The following is a 17,840-nucleotide window of genomic DNA, read 5'->3' as shown; positions in this document are numbered from 1 at the left end:
ACAGAACACAGGGCACAGATCACAGAACATATAACATAGAACACAGAAAACAGGACACAGCATACAGAATACAGAACATAGAAAACAAAATACAGAACACAGAACATAGAACACAGAATACAGAACATAGAACACAGGAAAGAGGACACAGAATACAGAACACAGAACATAGAACACAGAATACAGGACACAGGACACAGAATACAGAACACAGAACACAGGACACAGAACACAGAACACAGAACACAGGACACAGAACACAGAACACAGGACACAGAATACAGAACACAGAACACAGGACACAGGACACAGAACATAGAACACAGAAAACAGGACACAGAATACAGAACACAGAACACAGGACACAGAACACAGAACATAGAACATAGAACACAGGAAACAGGACACAGAATACAGAACACAGAACATAGAACACAGAATACAGGACACAGAATACTGAACACAGAACACAGAACACAGGAAACAGGACACAGAATACAGAACACAGAACACAGGGAACAGGACACAGAATACAGAACACAGAACATAGAACACAGAATACAGAACACAGAATACAGAACACAGGACACAGGACACAGAATACAGAACACAGAACATAGAACACAGAATACAGGACACAGAATACAGAACACAGGAAACAGGACACAGAATACAGAACTCAGAATACAGAACACAGAAAACAGGACACAGAATACAGAACACAGAACACAGAACACAGGACACAGGACACAGAACACAGAACATAGAACATATAGCACAGAATACAGAACACAGAACATAGAACACATGACATAGAACAAAGGACATAGAACACAGAACACAGAATGCAGAACACAGAATACAGAACACAGGACACAGAATACAGAACACAGAACATAGAACACAGAACACAGGACACAGAACACAGAACGTAGAACACAGAACACAGGACACAGAACACAGGACACAGGACACAGAATACAGAACACAGAACACAGAATACAGAACACAGAACACAGAACATAGAACATATAGCACAGAATACAGAACACAGAACATACAACACATGACATATAACACAGAACACAGAACATAGAACACATAACATAGAACACAGAATACAGAACACAGAACACAGGACACAGAACACAGAACACTGAACACAGAACACAGAACATATAGCACAGAATACAGAACACAGAACATAGAACACATGACATAGAACACAGAACACAGAATGCAGAACACAGAATTCAGGACACAGGACTCAGAACACAGAACACAGGACTCAGAACACAGAACACAGGACAAAGAACACAGAACACAGGACACAGAACACAGAACACAGGACTCAGAACACAGAACACAGGACTCAGAACACAGAATACAGAACACAGAACACAGAACATAGAACATAGAACACAGAACACAGGACATAGAACACAGAATACAGGACACAGGACACAGAATACAGAACACAGAACGCAGAACATAGAACACAGAACATAGAACACAGGACACAGAATACAGAACACAGGACACAGAACACAGAATACAGAACACAGAATACAGAACACAGAACACAGAACATAGAACACAGAATGCAGAACACAGGACATAGAACACAGAACACAGGACACAGAACACAGAACACAGAACATAGAACATAGAACACAGAACATAGAACGCAGAACACAGAACACAGAACACAGAACATAGAACACAGAATACAGAACACAGAACACAGGACACAGAACACAGGACACAGAACATAGAACACAGAACATAGGACACAGAACACAGAATACAGAACACAGAATACAGAACACAGAACACAGAACATAGAACACAGAATGCAGAACACAGGACATAGAACACAGAACACAGGACACAGAACACAGAACACAGAACATAGAACATAGAACACAGAACATAGAACGCAGAACACAGAACACAGAACACAGAACATAGAACACAGAATACAGAACACAGGTGCAAGTGGGCATCAGAGCCGCCCTGCTTTTGCCACGGGACTATGCCTCCATCAGGAAACTATAAGAATTCATTTTGTGTTTTAAACAGCAGTCGCAGCTTTAAACCCACAGAACTCAGCACCTGCCGGTCCGCCCACGTGACCGGGAGATAGGAGACAGAGGACAGGTCAAATCCACACTATACCAACACTACCCATGACTCATAGACCAAAACTCCGGAATTAATTAAATATGGAAACCCATCTCCTAATCACATCAAGAGACTGACTGAAACACACCCATACCCATCGATACGGAGCCATCCTGACACAAAGGACAGGCATCCACCAGACAGGAACGGACAGACCAATACACACCAGCACCCCAAGGGAACAAAGGGGGGTGCTAGCCCCCAGCCCTCACAGAGAGAGACAAGCAGATAATACCCGGATCCGTTTTACATAAACCAACTAGCACCCTATTGTGCGTGCCCTGCAACTCTCCTGGGACGGCAGGAAACAGCCTATTCACACCTACTCCAGTGATGATGGGGAACTATCATCCCATTCATCCTCAAATCCCTCACATCCTGACAATTACAAGTATATAATATGAAGCAGCGCGCGGGAACAGCAGAGCAGCCGAGATTCGGACCTCGGTTGGTCTCCGCCGGCGTTACTGTATCAATAAACGTTACCGATTGTTGAACCGCACTCTGGGCTCGGACTGATATCACTTCCTCTGCGCTAACAATTGGGGGCTTCGTCAGGTATAACGACGGCTGCTGGATCCCTGCGACGGCACTGGGTGAGTATCTTTACTCTTTTACTTCTCGTGTAAAAGTCTCCCAGTGCCCCACAAGGGACTTCACTGCCGGCCGTTATCTGAACCTGTGAACAGAGTGAGTCCGGCAGTCGTGTAACGGTAGAGTACTCTTTAAAAGTGTGTGTGTGTGTGTGATCCTTCGCGGGTGGGCGATTGGGGTCGCGGAACACTAGTAAAGGTGTGCGTGATTATTATTATTGTCATTTATTGTCAATGTGCTACTGTGACTGACGGACTATCCTTGGACCGACGACTTTAGGCATGAGACCCCGATAGATTGACCCCCCCTGTTTAAAACCCGACCAAACAAGCCTTCCTGGTTGACCTCTGCAGTGGGAGATAGGGGACCCCATTGTACGTTGAGCCCGGTTTTAGCGCCTTCCTTGTGTACGCGGTAGAGGCTGGGAGGTCTACGCGTGCTACAAGAGAAGTCCTCCAAACCAGCCCGAGACGTGGGGCCTCTGGGCCAAGTGACGGTTACGCGCTCTGCCCATTGACTTCGCGGTCCCGAGGTGTTGGCCTCTGCAGGATCAGGCGCGGTTAGGTCTGAGTTCACGCCCCCCCCCCCTCCCCCTTGCACTCGGGCCCCTGGTTCACGCCCAGTGTTCGTGGCGTACACACGGCCGCTGAACGTCAGGCGGTGAGAGAGAGACTCACGGAAACCCGGGGTCGCGCGCTCAGGAATCGACACGCGCCCCGTCTGTAACTATCCCCCCCTGCCCAGGTTGACCCGCGGGGCTAGGGTTCAACTTACAGGGAGTGGGCTCCCCGACTGGGAGATTAATAAGCCAGTGCCAGCAACATCCCTTAGCACGCCTGCTAGCTTTACTTTAGTTTAGCTTCTGTTAAGTTACACCCGCCACGCCCCTACCATGGGTGGGAGCGCGGCCGAAGACCTAGATTGGGGGCCAGAGGGTTCCCTTACCCGTTTTATAGCCGACAAGAATAAGAAACTTATTAAGGCTATGCTTCATTTCAATCCTGATGAGTGCAAGCCAAAAAGCTTCAACCTCATGTCTCTTTTTAGGCATGTTTTAAGTTCAGTACTACCAAACAATTATTTTTACAGGTTGGTTACATTTTGGGGCTGTCAGTAAATTAGGGTAACATAGAGGCAGATTTGAATTTCAAGGACAGCAAACTGAATTGTTAAGATTAAAGGTGTCCCTTAGTCCCTTAGTGGGCGGCACGGTGGCACAGTGGTTAGCACTGCTGCCTCACAGCGCCAGAGACCCGGGTTCAATTCCCGCCTCAGGCGACTGACTGTGTGGAGTTTGCACATTCTCCCCGAGTCTGCGTGGGTTTGCTCCGGTTTCCTCCCACAGTCCAAAGATGTGCAGGTCAGGTGAATTGGCCATGCTAAATTGCCCGTAGTGTTCGGTAAGGGGTAAATGTAGGGGTATGGGTGGGTTGCGCTTCGGCGGGGCGGTGTGGACTTGTTGGGCCGAAGGGCCTGTTTCCACACTGTAAGTAATCTAATCTAGTTGTTTTCGTGGGAAGGTATTCCCACTTGTAGACAATGGTAGATTGTGTTAAAAGTGAATAGACTGTTCGTCTCCAAGTCTCAGGTATTGAGAATGCCAGACGATAATTTCTTTGGTTTAAATTAGTTACTTGAGTCCAATAGTTGGAAACTAATGGTTAGCTAATGACCATTTCTATCTGGCTGGATACAAAAAGACTCATATGATTCATGCTGCCATGGAGATTGACCTTGACAGAGGAGGGGTCTACAAAAAAGCCATTTGTAGGACTGGGTTATTGGCTTTCCAAAAGATATCCCAGAAGTTCACAAGTTAATCTGCCAGAATCGAAGAGGAAGCCAAATAGCAAAGTTAACAAGAACAAATTTCTACGTTTACCTTGTGGGAATGCAGATGGAACCTCATGCTCAAATCGGAAAGGCCAAATTTTTAAGGATTTAAAATGAGGCTGCAAGATTTGCTTAACTTGAGCTGGGGAGATAATGTCCAGGAAGCTGCTGGAAAGGAAGACTATTGGCAAAAATATGACGGAACAATTAGAATTTGAGCTTGAATTCCACTTTGACTAGACCCAAATACTCCATACAATGAAGGTGATGAAGGGTGATTTAATTGGATTGTTTAAGATAACTAAAAGAGTTGAAAGGGCAGACAGAGAGAAACGATTTCCTCTGGCAGGAGAATCAAGAGCAAGACTGTGTAAAATTAAAGCCAGACAGCAAAAGGATAATGTCAGGAAGCATTTCTTCACACAAAGAGTAGAAGAAACCCTAACCTTTCACTTTGTAAAAAGCCTTGGACCCTGCAGGTCAATTCAAAATGTTTAGACTCAGACCAGGGCACGCACTTCACCGGACACGCAATGAAACTGGCCTGCCGCCTCCTAGGCATCAGACAGCGCTTCCACATCCCGTTCCATCCCCAGAGCTCCGGGATGGTCGAGCGCATGAACCGGACCCTCAAAGCAGCGATCGTGAGGGCGATCGCCGAAACAGGGCAGGGCTGGGGGGACGTTCTGCCCTGCATACTGATGCTTAAGGGCTGGCCCAGGCCGCTCCACTGGCCTCACTCCCTTTGAGCTCATGACAGGGAGGGCCGTGCGACTACCAGAGAACGTCATGGTCGGGGGGGCGGGGGGGAAGGCATGGCCCCCCTGAGGGACAGGGTGACGTGCTATATCAGGCAGCTGGACATGCAGCTGCGGGCCCTTAGACAAACTGCGCGCGACCAGCAGGACATTAGGGACCAGGCAAAACTGCAGCCGCATCTGCCCGCCCAGCCCCTTCGCGGCGTTGGGGACAAAGTCCTGGTCAGGGCCGCCCCTGACCGGCCCGGCTTCGCCCCCCCCCCCCCGGTGGCTGGGACCGCACGAAATCATCCTCACCAGCGACACGTGCGCCTGTGTCGACATGAAGGGAAAGGGCAGGTGGAAACACTGGTCCCAGCTTAAACCCTTCCCTTAAGCCCCGACCGAACAGACACTCCCACCCCCCGCCTTTGACTTGACTCTAACTGCCTCCTTTTTCTCCTTACAGCGCGACGGGCAGACCAGTCCGGGGGGGGCCTGCTAACCCTACACCCTTGGTAAGGGTGCCCCTCTCTCTCTCTCTCTCTCTTCCCACAGATCATGCTTCACCGGTGCACCGCTCTCCCCCCGCTCTCCTCTTCGCCCTACGACTGATGCCTTCCTTCCCCGAGATACATGACAACTTCTACCGCCACGGTGTTGCCTTCAACGCGTCCGACGCCATCTGTATTCCTGCAAGGGACAAGCCCGACGAGATCGACGCGTTCTACAACGCCTGGCTGGAAGTTCTCCCGGGCGTACAGACACTCTGTTTATTCTGCACGTCGGAGCGCGACCCGCGGCCGACCTGCCTCCGGCGTGCTGAGGCGATGGACTGGGGGGGGTTGCATGTTCGGGACAATGTGTGCAATGCCAGAGGACCTCTCCTCTGCCCTGGCCTTTGATGCTTTTACTTGACAGGATCTGTCTGTTTGCGGGTATTATGAGCCCACCAATGCCGCGGTAATCTCCTTGTATTTGTGCTTTCCACCCGCCCCGACCACACCACCCCCGACCACGACTCCCGAGATGTTGCCGTGCCCCTCTCTGGGACCGGGGCCCGCGGGGGGACTGGTATTGTGGGATGAGGGAGAGGCCCTTTATGACAACGTCCGACACGAGGTCGTGCCAGTGCTGGTCAATATATCGGGCATCCGGGTACCGGACTATTGCACAGCACAGGTACGCAACCTATACGCCATGATGGGGAAGGAGGTTATAGAGAGGGCCATAGACGCCAAGGGGGCAACCCACTACCGGACCGACATACATAACACGCACACACAACGACACAGACGGGACATAGTCAACGATGCCCTCACAGGACTCAACACGGGGACATCCGTAGTAAACTCCCTAGACATCCAGGGCCTTAACGAAAAGGTCGAGCAACTAAAAGGGGTAATGAGGGACCTGCTACAGAGGTCTCTCACAAATCAGGCAGACCAGGCACGCCTGGGGGAAGAGGGAGCGTACACCCAGCTCGACGGCATTGCAGACATGCCTGGAGACACACGCCAACACCATTAACCGCCTTATAGACCGGGAAAGGGAAAACACGGCCCATATCCACGAGGGGCAGCTGTGCCATGCGTATGGCCTGTGGATGATAGCCCAGATCCGGCATAATCTTGACCAGGTCCAAAGGGGGGAGGTGCCCGACTGGATCGACAGCGCCAAACTGGCCTCACTCGCGGGGCGCTCCGGGCCGCTCGACAGCAGGACTCTGAAGGGTATGACCAGAGTGTACCCAGTGATTCCCGACTGTGAGGTCAGTGAGGCGACAGGAGTCGGGATTGTCCTCCTGATCCCCGTGGTCACCCCAGGGTCTGGGCCATTTCCCCTGTTTCACATTGAGAACATCGGAGTCATACGGGAAAACGCTTCCCTCAAATATCGATTAGCTCACCACACAGCCATATCTCGAAACGGCGCTGTGTACGGGGTGCCGCTTACAGGCTGCAAGCAGCGAGGGGCAATTACCATCTGCCCTCACCCCTTACGAAGGAGTGAAACAGCGGAATGCAGGTTCAACCAGACACAGGGCTGCACCCTTGAAATCGAACCCACGGGCCCCCACTTCACTAGGGCGGGGTATGGTGCGGGGGGACGATACTGTGTCTCCACTCTTAAAACCTCATTTTGGTATAACGGACTGCAGTGCCTGATTCCCCAGCACGAGTTCTGCTTCACCCCCAGGCGCCCAGTCACGGTTGGGCAAGCTCACATCTCAGAGGTCCGACGACGGAACCACGAGTCCATACAAATTACTGATAAATTCAGGGACACCCTCAGGAAATATCAGGAGCCCGAACAAACCCCAATCCCACATTTGGCCGCGGTCTTACGGGAGCTTAGGACCCGGGTAGGACACTCAGTGAAATTGTATCGCCAGTTGCAGTCGTATGTAAAGGACCTAGAGGAGGACACAGACACAGCTCTGCAGTCCCAGGGGTGGGCACAGAGGTTGTGGGATTGGGGCCTGAACGTAAACATCCATCCCTGGATCCGAATCATCTCGCACACCATTGTAGGCATACAGTTACTGCAGGCTCTGGCCTGGCTCCTGGTGGTGTGTCACTCATGCCGCCAGCACAAGAAACGGAAGGCCAGGAAGACCATGCTCCACGCCATTGACTCCTGGCGGGCGATCAGGCACCGTGAGCTCACAGGGCTCGAGTTAATGTGACCATCTCCTGGGACTATCCAAAGGCCCCATGACTGCAGCATGACGGCCGGCGGAATGTACCCGGCGAGGAACCGACTTTTAAAATATCGGCATCGGGGGTGTGGACGTGTCCAACCCCTTGCCGAAAGGGGTTGGGACAAAATTGTTAGCGCGGATGAAATGATGTCAGTCCGAGCCCAGAGTGCGGTTCAACAATCGGTAACGTTTATTACTGCAGTGACGCCGGCGGAGACCAACCGAGGTCCGAATCTCGGCTGCTCTCCTGTTCCCGCGCGCAGCTACATATTATATACTTTTAGGTGTCAGGCTGTGTGGGATTTGAGGATGAATGGGATGATAGTTCCCCATCATCACTGGAGTAGGTGCAAATAGTATGTTTGAGGAGAAAGTGAGGACTGCAGATGCTGGAGATCAGAGCTGAAAATGTGTTGCTGGAAAAGCGCAGCAGGTCAGGCAGCATCCAAGGAACAAGAGAATCGACGTTTCGGGCATAAGCCTGAAGAAGGGCTTATGCCCGAAACGTCGATTCTCCTGTTCCCTGGATGCTGCCTGACCTGCTGCGCTTTTCCAGCAACACATTTTCAGCAAATAGGCTGTTTCCTGCCGTCCCAGGAGAGTTGCAGGGCACGCACAATAGGGTGCTAATTGGTTTATGTAAAACGGGTCCTGGTATTATCTGCTTGTCTCTCTCTGTGAGGGCTGGGGGCTAGCACCCCCCTTTGTTCCCTTGGGGTGTTGGTGTGTATTAGTCTGTCCGTTCCTGTCTGGTGGATGCCTGTCCCTTGTGTCAGGATGGTTCTGTATCGATGGGTATGGGTGTGTTTCAGTCAGTCTCTTGATGTGATTAGGAGATGGGTTTCCATATTTAATTAATTCCGGAGTTTTGGTCTATGAGTCATGGGTAGTGTTGGTATAGTGTGGATTTGACCTGTCCTCTGTCTCCTATCTCCCGGTCACATGGGCGGACCGGCAGCTGCTGAGTTCTGTGGGTTTAAAGCTGCGACTGTTGTTTAAAACACAAAATGAATTCTTATAGTTTCCTGATGGAGGCATAGTCCTGTGGCAAAAGCAGGGCGGCTCTGATGCCCACTTGTACAGGACACAGAACATAGAACACAAAACACAGAGCATAGAACACAGTACTCACAACACAGAACACAGAATACAGATCATAGAACACAGAACATAGAACATAGAGCACAGGACATAGATCACAGAACATAGATCATAGAACACAGAACATAGAACATAGAGCACAGGACATAGAATATAGAAAACAAAACATAGAACATAGAACACCAAACACAGAACACAGAATACAGAACATAGAACATGGAACATAGAACATAGACAACAGAACGCAGAACATTGATCATAGAACATAGAACGTGGATCATAGAATACTGAACATAGAACACAGAACATAGAACACAGGACATAGAACATATAAAACAAAACATAGAACATAGAACATACAACAGAGAACACAGCATAGATCACAGAACAATTCCAGTGCAGTACAGGCCCTTCGGCCCTCGATGTTGCACTGACCTGTCATACCAAGATAAGGGCCATTGAACCAAAACTATTCCATTATCATCCATATGTTTAGCCAGGGTCTCCAATGTACAAAGGTCCCTAGGAATAACTTTTTCAGTGATAGTCCTTGGAAGAGTAGAGATATCGACGAGCCCAGCATTGAAGATTTTACGGATGAACCATAAAACGGAGAAAATAAAATGTTCAGAAAAACGATCTTATGACCCAGTCCACCGAGCTACCAGTCCAAGCAGAGCCTTGACCCCAGACTATGCTGGACGTCACCTCAGTGCTCACCATGCCCTGAGATCGCTCGGGGTTCACCTGGAGGTAAAGTACCCCCACTGATGACACCATAGAGCAGCCCAGCTGACTAATGTGCACACGGATATACAACCTCACTGTGAGCTCTGAGCAGGATGACGCTGATGGCTGAGCACATGATGGGAGCCACTGAGGATGCAGTTCCACTGCTGGGACTAGCCTGGAGCAGACAGAGTGTACCACATCACCCCACCATGCCATGGTCTACACCACAGGGTCAGACAGAGTGTACCACATCACCCCACCATGCCATGGTCTACACCACAGGGTCAGACAGAGTGTACCACATCACCCCACCATGCCATGGTCTACACCACGGTGTCAGACAGAGTGTACCACATCACCCCACCATGTCATGGTCTACACCACGGGGTCAGACAGAGTGTACCACATCACCCCACCATGCCATGCCCTACACCACGGGGTCAGACAGAGTGTACCACATCGCCCCACCATGCCATGCCCTACACCACGGGGTCAGACAGAGTGTACCACATCACCCCACCATGCCATGGTCTACACCACGGGGTCAGACAGAGTGTACCACATCACCCCACCATGCCATGGTCTACACCACGGTGTCAGACAGAGTGTACCACATCGCCCCACCATGCCATGGTCTACACCACGGGGTCAGACAGAGTGTACCACATCACCCCACCATGCCATGGTCTACACCACGGGGTCAGACAGAGTGTACCACATCACCCCACCATGCCATGGTCTACACCACGGGGTCAGACAGAGTGTACCACATCCCCCCACCATGCCATGGTCTACACCACGGGGTCAGACAGAGTGTACCACATCACCCCACCATGCCATGATCTACACCACGGGGTCAGACAAAGAGTACCACATCACCCCACCATGCCATGCCCTACACCACGGGGTCAGACAGAGTGTACCACATCACCCCACCATGCCATGGTCTACACCACGGGGTCAGACAGAGTGTACCACATCACCCCACCATGCCATGCCCTACACCACGGGAGCAGACAGAGTGTACCACATCACCCCACCATGCCATGGTCTACACCACGGGGTCAGACAGAGTGTACCACATCACCCCACCATGCCATGGTCTACACCACGGGGTCAGACAGAGTGTACCACATCACCCCACCATGCCATGGTCTACACCACAGGGTCAGACAGAGTGTACCACATCACCCCACCATGCCATGGTCTACACCACGGGGTCAGACAGAGTGTACCACATCGCCCCACCATGCCATGGTCTACACCACGGGGTCAGACAGAGTGTACCACATCACCCCACCATGTCATGGTCTACACCACGGGGTCAGACAGAGTGTACCACATCACCCCACCATGTCATGCCCTACACCACGGGGTCAGACAAAGTGTACCACATCACCCCACCATGCCATGCCCTACACCACGGGAGCAGACAGAGTGTACCACATCACCCCACCATGCCATGCCCTACACCACGGGAGCAGACAGAGTGTACCACATCACCCCACCATGCCATGGTCTACACCACGGGGTCAGACAGAGTGTACCACATCACCCCACCATGCCATGGTCTACACCACAGGGTCAGACAGAGTGTACCACATCACCTCACCATGCCATGGTCTACACCACGGGGTCAGACAGAGTGTACCACATCACCCCACCATGCCATGGTCTACACCACGGGGTCAGACAGAGTGTACCACATCCCCCCACCATGCCATGGTCTACACCACGGGGTCAGACAGAGTGTACCACATCACCCCACCATGCCATGGTCTACACCACGGGGTCAGGCAGAGTGTACCACATCACCTCACCATGCCATGGTCTACACCACAGGGTCAGACAGAGTGTACCACATCACCCCACCATGCCATGGTCTACACCACAGGGTCAGACAGAGTGTACCACATCGCCCCACCATGCCATGGTCTACACCACGGGGTCAGACAGAGTGTACCACATCACCCCACCATGCCATGGTCTACACCACGGGGTCAGACAGAGTGTACCACATCACCCCACCATGCCATGGTCTACACCACAGGGTCAGACAGAGAGTACCTCATCACCCCACCATGCCATGGTCAACACCACGGGGTTAGACAGAGTGTACCACATCACCCCACCATGCCATGGTCTACACCACAGGGTCAGACAGAGAGTACCTCATCACCCCACCATGCCATGCCCTACACCACGGGGTCAGACAGAGTGTACCACATCACCCCACCATGCCATGGTCTACACCACGGGGTTAGACAGAGTGTACCACATCACCCCACCATGCCATGCCCTACACCACGGGGTCAGACAGAGTGTACCACATCTCCCCACCATGCCATGCCCTACACCACGGGGTCAGACAGAGTGTACCACATCTCCCCACCATGCCATGGTCAACACCACAGGGTCAGACAGAGTGTACCACATCCCCCCACCATGCCATGCCCTACACCACAGGGTCAGACAGAGTGTACCACATCGCCCCACCATGCCATGGTCAACACCACGGGGTCAGAGAGAGTGTACCACATCACCCCACCATGTCATGGTCTACACCACGGGGTCAGACAGAGTGTACCACATCACCCCACCATGCCATGCCCTACACCACGGGGTCAGACAGAGTGTACCACATCACCCCACCATGCCATGGTCTACACCACAGGGTCAGACAGAGTGTACCACATCACCCCACCATGCCATGGTCAACACCACGGGGTCAGACAGAGTGTACCACATCTCCCCACCATGTCATGCCCTACACCACGGGGTCAGACAGAGTGTACCACATCACCCCACCATGCCATGGTCTACACCACAGGGTCAGACAGAGTGTACCACATCACCCCACCATGCCATGGTCTACACCACGGGGTCAGACAGAGTGTACCACATCTCCCCACCATGTCATGCCCTACACCACGGGGTCAGACAGAGTGTACCACATCACCCCACCATGCCATGGTCTACACCACAGGGTCAGACAGAGTGTACCACATCACCCCACCATGCCATGGTCAACACCACGGGGTCAGACAGAGTGTACCACATCACCCCACCATGCCATGGTCTACACCACAGGGTCAGACAGAGTGTACCACATCACCCCACCATGCCATGGTCTACACCACGGGGTCAGACAGAGTGTACCACATCACCCCACCATGCCATGGTCAACACCACGGGGTCAGACAGAGTGTACCACATCTCCCCACCATGTCATGCCCTACACCACGGGGTCAGACAGAGTGTACCACATCACCCCACCATGCCATGGTCTACACCACGGGGTCAGACAGAGTGTACCACATCACACCACCATGCCATGGTCTACACCACAGGGTCAGACAGAGTGTACCACATCTCCCCACCATGCCATGGTCTACACCACGGGGTCAGACAGAGTGTACCACATCACCCCACCATGTCATGGTCTACAACACGGGGTCAGACAGAGTGTACCACATCTCCCCACCATGTCATGGTCTACACCACAGGGTCAGACAGAGTGTACCACATCACCCCACCATGCCATGCCCTACACCACGGGGTCAGACAGAGTGTACCACATCCCCCCACCATGTCATGCCCTACACCACGGGGTCAGACAGAGTGTACCACATCACCCCACCATGCCATGGTCTACACCACAGGGTCAGACAGAGTGTACCACATCACCCTACCATGCCATGTCCTACACCACGGGGTCAGACAGAGTGTACCACATCACCCCACCATGCCATGGTCAACACCACGGGGTCAGACAGAGTGTACCACATCTCCCCACCATGTCATGGTCTACACCACGGGGTCAGACAGAGTGTACCACATCACCCCACCATGCCATGGTCTACACCACGGGGTCAGACAGAGTGTACCACATCACACCACCATGCCATGGTCTACACCACTGGGTCAGACAGAGTGTACCACATCTCCCCACCATGCCATGGTCTACACCACGGGGTCAGACAGAGTGTACCACATCACCCCACCATGTCATGGTCTACAACACGGGGTCAGACAGAGTGTACCACATCTCCCCACCATGTCATGGTCTACACCACAGGGTCAGACAGAGTGTACCACATCACCCCACCATGCCATGGTCAACACCACGGGGTCAGACAGAGTGTACCACATCTCCCCACCATGTCATGGTCTACACCACAGGGTCAGACAGAGTGTACCACATCACCCCACCATGCCATGGTCTACACCACGGGGTCAGACAGAGTGTACCACATCACCCCACCATGCCATGGTCAACACCACGGGGTCAGACAGAGTGTACCACATCACCCCACCATGCCATGCCCTACACCACGGGGTCAGACAGAGTGTACCACATCTCCCTACCATGTCATGGTGTCCACCACAGGGTCAGACAGAGTGTACCACATCGCCCACCATGTCATGGTCTATACCACGGGGTCAGACAGAGTGTACCACATCACCCCACCATGCCACGCCCTACACCACGGGGTCAGACAGAGTGTACCACATCACCCCAGCATGCCATGGTCTACACCACGGGGTCAGACAGACTGTACCACATCACCTCACCATGCCATGGTCTACACCACAGGGTCAGACAGACTGTACCACATCACCTCACCATGCCATGGTCTACACCACAGGGTCAGACAGAGTGTACCACATCACCCCACCATGCCATGGTCTACACCACAGGGTCTGACAGAGTGGACCACATCCCCCCACCATGCCATGGTCTACACCACGGGGTCAGACAGAGTGTACCACATCACCCCACCATGCCATGGTCTACACCACAGGGTCTGACAGAGTGGACCACATCGCCCCACCATGCCATGGTCTACACCACGGGGTCAGACAGAGTGTACCACATCACCCCACCATGCCATGGTCAACACCACGGGGTCAGACAGAGTGTACCACATCACCCCACCATGCCATGGTCTACACCACAGGGTCAGGCAGAGTGTACCACATCGCCCCACCATGCCATGGTCAACACCACGGGGTCAGACAGAGTGTACCACATCACCCCACCATGTCATGGTCTACACCACGGGGTCAGACAGAGTGTACCACATCACCCCACCATGCCATGGTCTACACCACGGGGTCAGACAGAGTGTACCACATCACCCCACCATGCCATGCCCTACACCACAGGGTCAGACAGAGTGTACCACATCACACCACCATGCCATGGTCTACACCACGGGGTCAGACAGAGTGTACCACATCACCCCACCATGACATGGTCTACACCACGGGGTCAGACAGAGTGTACCACATCACCCCACCATGCCATGGTCTACACCACGGGGTCAGACAGAGTGTACCACATCTCCCCACCATGCCATCCCCTACACCACGGGGTCAGACAGAGTGTACCACATCTCCCCACCATGCCATGGTCAACACCACAGGGTCAGACAGAGTGTACCACATCCCCCCACCATGCCATGCCCTACACCACAGGGTCAGACAGAGTGTACCACATCACCCCACCATGCCATGGTCAACACCACGGGGTCAGAGAGAGTGTACCACATCACCCCACCATGTCATGGTCTACACCACGGGGTCAGACAGAGTGTACCACATCACCCCACCATGCCATGGTCTACACCACAGGGTCAGACAGAGTGTACCACATCACCCCACCATGCCATGCCCTACACCACGGGGTCAGACAGAGTGTACCACATCACCCCACCATGCCATGGTCAACACCACGGGGTCAGACAGAGTGTACCACATCTCCCCACCATGTCATGCCCTACACCACGGGGTCAGACAGAGTGTACCACATCACCCCACCATGCCATGGTCTACACCACGGGGTCAGACAGAGTGTACCACATCACACCACCATGCCATGGTCTACACCACAGGGTCAGACAGAGTGTACCACATCTCCCCACCATGCCATGGTCTACACCACGGGGTCAGACAGAGTGTACCACATCACCCCACCATGTCATGGTCTACAACACGGGGTCAGACAGAGTGTACCACATCTCCCCACCATGTCATGGTCTACACCACAGGGTCAGACAGAGTGTACCACATCACCCCACCATGCCATGGTCTACACCACAGGGTCAGACAGAGTGTACCACATCACCCCACCATGTCATGGTCTACAACACGGGGTCAGACAGAGTGTACCACATCTCCCCACCATGTCATGGTCTACACCACAGGGTCAGACAGAGTGTACCACATCACCCCACCATGCCATGGTCAACACCACGGGGTCAGACAGAGTGTACCACATCACCCCACCATGTCATGGTCTACACCACGGGGTCAGACAGAGTGTACCACATCACCCCACCATGCCATGGTCTACACCACGGGGTCAGACAGAGTGTACCACATCTCCCCACCATGTCATGGTCTACACCACGGGGTCAGACAGAGTGTACCACATCACCCCACCATGCCATGGTCTACACCACGGGGTCAGACAGAGTGTACCACATCACACCACCATGCCATGGTCTACACCACTGGGTCAGACAGAGTGTACCACATCTCCCCACCATGCCATGGTCTACACCACGGGGTCAGACAGAGTGTACCACATCACCCCACCATGTCATGGTCTACAACACGGGGTCAGACAGAGTGTACCACATCTCCCCACCATGTCATGGTCTACACCACAGGGTCAGACAGAGTGTACCACATCACCCCACCATGCCATGGTCAACACCACGGGGTCAGACAGAGTGTACCACATCTCCCCACCATGTCATGGTCTACACCACAGGGTCAGACAGAGTGTACCACATCACCCCACCATGCCATGGTCTACACCACGGGGTCAGACAGAGTGTACCACATCACCCCACCATGCCATGGTCAACACCACGGGGTCAGACAGAGTGTACCACATCACCCCACCATGCCATGCCCTACACCACGGGGTCAGACAGAGTGTACCACATCTCCCTACCATGTCATGGTGTCCACCACAGGGTCAGACAGAGTGTACCACATCGCCCACCATGTCATGGTCTATACCACGGGGTCAGACAGAGTGTACCACATCACCCCACCATGCCACGCCCTACACCACGGGGTCAGACAGAGTGTACCACATCACCCCAGCATGCCATGGTCTACACCACGGGGTCAGACAGAGTGTACCACATCACCCCACCATGCCATGGTCTACACCACGGGGTCAGACAGAGTGTACCACATCACCCCACCATGCCATGGTCTACACCACGGGGTCAGACAGAGTGTACCACATCACCCCACCATGCCATGGTCTACACCACAGGGTCAGACAGAGTGTACCACATCACCCCACCATGCCATGGTCTACACCACAGGGTCAGACAGAGTGTACCACATCACCCCACCATGCCATGGTCTACACCACAGGGTCAGACAGAGTGTACCACATCACCCCACCATGCCATGGTCTACACCACAGGGTCAGACAGAGTGTACCACATCACCCCACCATGCCATGGTCTACACCACGGGGTCAGACAGAGTGTACCACATCACCCCACCACGCCATGGTCTACACCACGGGGTCAGACAGAGTGTACCACATCACCCCACCATGCCATGGTCTACACCACAGGGTCAGACAGAGTGTACCACATCACCCCACCATGTCATGGTCTACACCACGGGGTCAGACAGAGTGTACCACATCACCCCACCATGCCATGGTCTACACCACGGGGTCAGACAGAGTGTACCACATCCCCCCACCATGTCATGGTCTACACCACAGTGTCAGACAGAGTGTACCACATCACCCCACCATGTCATGCCCTACACCACGGTGTCAGACAGAGTGTACCACATCACCCCACCATGCCATGGTCTACACCACGGGGTCAGACAGAGTGTACCACATCCCCCCACCATGCCATGGTCTACACCACGGGGTCAGACAGAGTGTACCACATCCCCCCACC

The 17,840-nt window shown here is 53.1% G+C and overlaps 1 protein-coding gene and 1 pseudogene across 1 annotated transcript in view; one reads left to right on the top strand and one right to left on the bottom strand.

The window, feature by feature from the left end:
* LOC122547595 (uncharacterized) overlaps positions 1-17,840 on the bottom strand; it is a 715,380-nt gene that overhangs the window by 628,844 nt on the left and 68,696 nt on the right.
* LOC148140409 (uncharacterized) lies at positions 5,957-8,037 on the top strand (annotated as a pseudogene).

This window comes from Chiloscyllium plagiosum, unplaced genomic scaffold (genome assembly GCF_037043375.1).
Source record: "Chiloscyllium plagiosum isolate Xiang-an unplaced genomic scaffold, Cpla_swu_hap1 HiC_scaffold_35, whole genome shotgun sequence".
Lineage (NCBI taxonomy): Eukaryota > Metazoa > Chordata > Chondrichthyes > Orectolobiformes > Hemiscylliidae > Chiloscyllium > Chiloscyllium plagiosum.
This window is presented reverse-complemented; position numbering and strand designations above follow the sequence as displayed.